Below are 6,991 nucleotides of genomic sequence, written 5' to 3' on the forward strand. Positions count from 1 at the left end.
TGGGGTGCTAAGTGCAAAGCTGGCAGCTTGAAACCTCCAGCAGCTGGTGGAAGAACGAGACGTTCTAGTCCTGTCGAGAGTTAAAGTGTCAGAACCTCGCTGGAGCAGGAGCTCACCGTTGACCTGTAGGGTTGCTGCATGCCAGCAACAACTCAAAGGAAGTGACTTTTCTACTTTACCAAGCATGATGTCCTTCTTGATGTCTCTCCTGAAACATGTCCAAAGTACTTGAGACGACTTCGCCATTCTTGCCTCTAAAGTGTGTTAAAACCGTACTTCTTCCAAGATGGATTTGTTTGTTCTTTTGGCAACCCATGGTACTTCCAATACTCTTCAGCAGCACCATCATTCAAAAGCATTGATTCTTCTTCAGTCTTCCTTATGCCGCGTGTACTTTTCATATCATATAATTGAAAATACATGTTTTGGGAGAGGTGTACCTTGGTCCTTACCGTAAACTCCTTTAAAGGGTTCTAAACTTTAAAGGGTTCTAAACTTTAAAGAGGTCTTGTGTAGGATAGTTACCCAATGAAGTGAGTCTTTTGAACTGTTGACTGTTGCTTCTATGAGCATTCATTGTAAATGCAAGTAAAATCCTTGACAACTTCCCTTTTTATCCATAGATTATGATGTTACCTATTGGTCTAGTTGTGAGGATTTACACTTTCTGTATATTGAATTGTAATCCATACTGAAGGCTGTAATCCTTGATCTTCCTCAGCAAGTGCTTCAAGTCCTCCTCACATCCAGCCAACAAGGTTGTTTCAGCTACTTATTGCAGGTTGCTAATAAGCATCCTCCAATCCTCATGTCACATTTTTCTTTATATAATCCAGCTTCTCTGATGATTTGCTGACCACACAGGTAAAAAAAAAGTGTGGTGCGAGAATACAACCCGACCACATACCTTTCCTGATTTTAAACCATGCAGTATCCCCCTTTCTGCTCACACAACTGCCTCTTAATCCATGTACAAATTCCCCATGAGTAAGTACAGTTAAGTAATCTGGGATTCCCATTCTTCTGAAGATTACCCTTTGTTTGTTATGAGCTACACAGTAAAATGCTTCGGGTCAAGATCTATCTTCCATCAGCAATGACAGCCCTTGTTCCATGTCCTCTTCTGAATCAGACCTGAAATGCTGGCAGTTACCTGTCAATGTACTGCTTCAAACAGTTAGTTGATTTGCAGCAAAATTTTACTTGCATGTGATATGAATAATATTGTTATATCAATTGAGCATTCTATTGGGTCATGTTTCTTTGAAATGGGTACAAATATTGATCTTATCCAATCATTTGTCCAAGTAGCTGTCTTCTAAATTTCCTGCCATCGATGAGTGAGTGTTGTCAGTGCTTCATCAGCTTGTTGAAATCGTTTGATTGGTATTCCACCCATTTCTGGAGCCTTGTTTTTGGTTCATACTTCTAGTGCAGCTTGGACTTCTTCCTTCTGTGCCATTCATTAGTTCTTGCTCATGTGCTGCTTTTTGGTACAATGACTCTGTGTATGCTGTCCGTCTTCTCTTGATACTTCCTGTGTATTTCAATATCCGCCCCCCCCCCTACGAAGCTTTCAATATTGCAACTTAAGGCTTGCATTTTCTAGTGATTTTGTTTTGTTTTTGGTTTAGGAGATGCTGAGCATGTTTTTCACGTTTAGTTTCCTAACTCTAGGTCTTTACATATTTCATTATATATTTTTAATAGCCTCTGGTTGTCCTTTTAAATGTTCTATTCACTCTCGGGCTTCATCCGTTCCTTCTTTTGCTTGAGCTCCTCTCCTATTGAGAGCAAGTTCCAGAGTTCTCTCTGGACATCCATTGTGATAGTTTCTTTCCTGTCATTTTAATGACCTTTCGATTTCACAAATGATGGTCTCTACATCCTCCCACAGCTCATCAGATCTTCTCTCATTCGTGTTTAATGCATCAAATCTGTTCTTGACATTCAGGAGGGATAGACCCAAAATTGTATTTTGGCTCACATGGGCTTGTTTAATTTTCTTCAGCTTTATCTTGAACTTACATATGAGCAATTGAGGCTCTGTCCCACAGTCAGCTCTTGGCCTGGTTTTAGCTGCTGACATTGAGCTTCTCCATGGTCTCTGCCAGAGATGTAATCAATTTGATTTCTGTGCATTTCATCTGGAGAAGTCCATGTGTACCGTCACCTTTTGTGTTGAAACAGGTATTTGCTATGAACAACTCATTGGTTTTGGAAAATTAGATCATGTGACTTTTATGTTCATTTCTATCACCAAGTCTACATTTTCAAACTACTTCCTCTTTGTTTCCAAAAGCCAATAATTATCAATGCATCTCATACTTTAGAAAGACACCGTATTTTCCACTGTTAACTATACAAACAGTAGTCACAAGTTTGGGCATCCACATTATACCCTCACTTTCACTTGCTGGCACTCTGTTCTCTTTAGGGCTCAATAACCTATGAAACCAATGTCAGAAAGTAGTGGAGAGTACTAGGCTGATGAGTATAGCTTTATAATAGCAAAGACACACATATTGGAATTATCATAAAGAAGATACACATAGGTGAGACCTAGGAGCATTCCCAACTTGGAGCTCCTGTGTTTCAAAGAAGAGCCTTTACCCTCTATCAGTAACCAAGAAACTCTCTGATCTTTTGTGTCCAGGCCTTCCATTGGTAGGCCCTACAATATAGGCTAAATCATGCCTCAAACACTAGTTGGCCATTGTCCTTCCTGGTGAATCCGTATCTCACACTTGGTCATATAAATCTTCAGGTGGAGTCTGGAGGCTTTAGAGAAAAGCAATTATCTACTTCCAGGGTTATGTCACCAGAAACATGGAAAAAGGACATCTTATTTCGTGTGAAACACAATTATTTCTGCTTCACAAATGGAAATTATCTTTATGGTATACCCCCTCCCCAAATTTCTCAATGAAAAAATAATTACAAATGACATTCCAAGTATCTACAATTGATTTGTTGCAGGGTTTAATCTTTGTAATTTGATTTACAAATTGTTCCTTATCTCTATGAATTTATTTTCTGACGGCCATATAAGACATCCGACGAGAGTCAGACTCCAAAATGACAAATTGTCAAAAACCCTTCCAGTTAAAGTATCTCCACATTTGAACCAGTATTCAAGTTTTTCACCTGACTAAAGTACAAGATTGTGAAATCGAAAATAGATTTCCATGCAAAAACATATTTTCCTATATTTCTACATTTTTTAGTCTTATAGTATTAAAATGATAGTGGTCACTTTAAATGTAGAGGTGCATCACTAAAAATCATGTTTAAGAAAAGCTATTAAGTGCATTTTTTGATATATAAAGTGAATACTCATATCACCCCTTCTTAAAAACCAATTGGAAAAAAGAGACCTCAGCCCAGCTGGGGTCAGTTTTACAAGGTGCTGGGAGAGAGAGAAGACTATTTAGTTGTTGTCATAAAATCTTTGCTAAGTTCACCCCAAACCAACAGACACTCACACTAGAGTAATAAGCAAACCTTACTGGAAATTCAAGTCAAAATGTTGGGGAGAGAGCCATGTATGTTTCAGAGAAGGCAATTACACTTCTTTTTTGGTAGAAAAATGGGAGGGAAGTAACCTTTAATCAGGATAAACAGACTGAAAAATACATATATAACCCAGTACTATATGCATAGTATTATGTTCTTAATTGGATATTTTTGATCTACCTTCTATCTAAACCTTGGTGACCCAAGCTGTGTGCTGTAGTTACTGGGAGTTTAGACTGTGTTCTTTCAAGGTGCACAACATCTATTACAGGCCACACCAGAAGGACTCCATATGGAAACCCCATTACATGCACTAGACTTCACCTTGAACTCACTCGTAGCCCTTGAACTTTAGAATGAAACTCTAGTGTGAGCAAAAGCAGGTGGCTGGAACTTTGGACTTTGATCTTGCCTTGAAGCTGCCCAATCAATAGTGGGTCTGGACTGCCACATACGATTTTAATGCCCTCCTTGCTTTATTATGACATCAGGTAGACATGACTGTACCATTGTCAATTAATATTCTGGAAAGTTTTGTCATATTACCAACCCCCTATTGTTTGTGTAAATAATACCCAGTCACTTAAGAGTTTAATCTGTACAAGTCATTAATTCATGTATTTTAGCCTGAAACTTGATCAACCTCAGATATATCAATGAATTTGGGGTTCACAATTCTAACCCCAATCTAAGAACAAACTGATATGGCCCTGTTTGATGCTTACCCTCATGAAGAGATCACTGAAAATATGCGTGTTATAGCAAAGTGTGGTGAAGAAATTAGCTGGTGCCTGACTATCAGAAAGGATAACGTCTGGGGTTTTAAAGGCTTGTCTTCAAACAAGCAATCTTCTAAGTGAAGCATCAACTAAGTTTATATGGAAGAAGTGCATCAGCCTGTGTACTAAGGTAAATAATAAATTTCAAACCCAAAGGAGGGAAGGATATCAGAGCTCAAATTATGATCAGCTGGAGATTGGAAGCCCAAAATCCATTTGCAAGTTCCACACATAAATTAAGCCTCAGGTGAATTTGTTCTCACCATAATCTAGGCATATAATGATTACAGAGAGTATTATAAAGTCAATTATGGCAGATGTAATGAGGTTAAAATGTAATTTTATCACTTAATTTCCCTTTTTTGGGCCATTTTAAAGTTGTTTCAGTTAAAAAGAAAACAAAACAAAAGAAAAGGGGAAATACAGATGGATTAAGCCACTGGTGAAACCCATCTGACCATAGACTAGGGAGATGAATAGCCGTTCTATCATGCAGAGTGAATTGGAAAGGGGATTATTGGAGAAGCAATTAGGTTAAAATTTAACACATTATCATTTGATCTCCCTTTAGACCAATTTTAAATGTGTTCTAGTTTTTAATATATTCTGCTTTCTTTTCAATTCAGACTTTTCTGTTTTTATTTGTTATTGTCTTCTTTCGTATATTTTTCTGTATATGAAATTAGGATAGGTCAGCGGTGTCAAACTCAATTAAAACGCGGGTGATTTGGTGCAACAGGCAAGATTCACGTGGGCCACATCACATTTACAAATATTGTTAAATTTATATTTTGAAATGAGGATTCTGGAATATAGATAGGATAATTAAAACACTATATAATTGCTTTTAATTCATCATTTATTTTATTAAATGTATTTATAAGCCTAAAATTATTCTTTTTTACCTGAAACTTGCCAGTGCTTTCCTCCGACTAATTTTCACTTACCTCTTATGTTGTGACTTATGTTGGATAGCTGACAAACGTGATGCTCAATGGTAATGGCTTCCCTCTAAAACTCTTAACTAGTACTGCGACTAGGTATGATTCATAACAGCACAACCCAGAGTGCTCTTTTTAGCCTTTTCCCTTTGGGATCTGTGTACATGACGTGGCACTGAGAGTGGCGGACATACCGCTTCCAAACGTCGCCAGAACTGAGTCAGCGTGTTTATATACGCCCACAACTCCCCGGAAAGGCAGTGGGCCACGTGTAGACTCGTCTTCAGTAGTTAAAGGGTTAACGAGGAAATTGTGTATATGGTATTGCCTCCATCTCCCCTAAGCACTATGTTCTTCATAAAACATTTTTCTGTTTTCATTATATCTCAGAGCATTGTGGGCCACAAAAAATTACCCTGGGCTGCATGTGGCCCGCGGGCTGCCAGTTTGACACCCCTGGGATCCATAAGTCCATGAAACAGTAACTGGTTCCTTGGGGTGTGGCAAGGGAAATTGGGATAACTGGGGAGCTAGTAACATTGAGTGAAGGAAAAGGAAATATTTTAAAATTGACTGTGGTAACGATTGCACAACTCTTTTTTTAATATAATTGAACTTTTGAATTGTATGCTATGTGGATTATGTGCCAATAAGATTGTTTTTTTAAATTGAATAAAATGACAGGAGAGGGGAAAACAAGATTATCCAATGGCAACTTATTTTTTGAACATAAGGTATAAAAATGTTGAAAATTAATTATGCATAAAAATAAAACAAAATGTTCACTGGTTTACAATATATTTTTAAATGATTCATACATAAAAGTTGAGAATTGTGAGCAAAAATATGCCAAGTATAAAGTAGACATTAATATCTTCAAAATATTTAATTAAAAAGAATGAAAAAGTCCTATGCTGAACAGAACAGAATTTTTAAATTCTTGAAAATTTTAAGATTTTTGCAAACACAAGCTATTAGAAAAGCATTAAAATTATCAGAAAAGTATAATTTAATTCATCAAAATCTTCCTATTTTTAAGATTGCATTTATGATTAAAGTTGATAAACTGATAATTATATTATATAACATCAGATTATCTGATGTTATATTAAAAAATCACAGAGATATAAATCTAGGATTAGTTAAAAACTGGTTCCTCTAAGGATTTAAATAAGTGGTTGAAATGAATTAATTAGTGTACCTGTCACTTTTCATTGTTGTCTCTTTTCTACTTTTTTTTTTCTATGTGTAGGTTACCATTGTGATAAAAAACTTTTTTTTAAGTAAAGGAAAAAAGCTTTGGACAGTCCAGAACTACCTAACTCACACTTCACATATGAAGTTTAAAATGTGGATTCAGCAGTAAAAGCTTAGATGCAAATATGTATATGACATTCTACTCTTTGAGAAATGCTTTGACTGCATGAGAAGGGTAGAGTTTACTTATATTTAGATGGATTTGAATTGTGAGATGTTTTCTTTTCCCCTCCATGCTTTAAGCGGGGAAACAAACTAAACAAAATACCCTAATTATTATGTTCATCAACTGCCAAGAAAAATATTGAATTTGGAAAAGGCAACTAGCAACGGAAAGCAGAGAGGCTCCAGAAGAGTAATGATCTGGCTGTGCATTTTTAGTAAAACTTGAGAATGATTTGCAAAATAAACATTGAAATAGCAAACGTTGAAAACAAAAGCTGGATATATTTGATCCTCGATGAGTTTTCCACTGAAGTCCGAGTGAATGCTGGAAAC

This window comes from Echinops telfairi, unplaced genomic scaffold (genome assembly GCF_000313985.2).
Source record: "Echinops telfairi isolate 266 unplaced genomic scaffold, ASM31398v2 ScPeMD7_11;HRSCAF=52, whole genome shotgun sequence".
Taxonomy (NCBI): domain Eukaryota; kingdom Metazoa; phylum Chordata; class Mammalia; order Afrosoricida; family Tenrecidae; genus Echinops; species Echinops telfairi.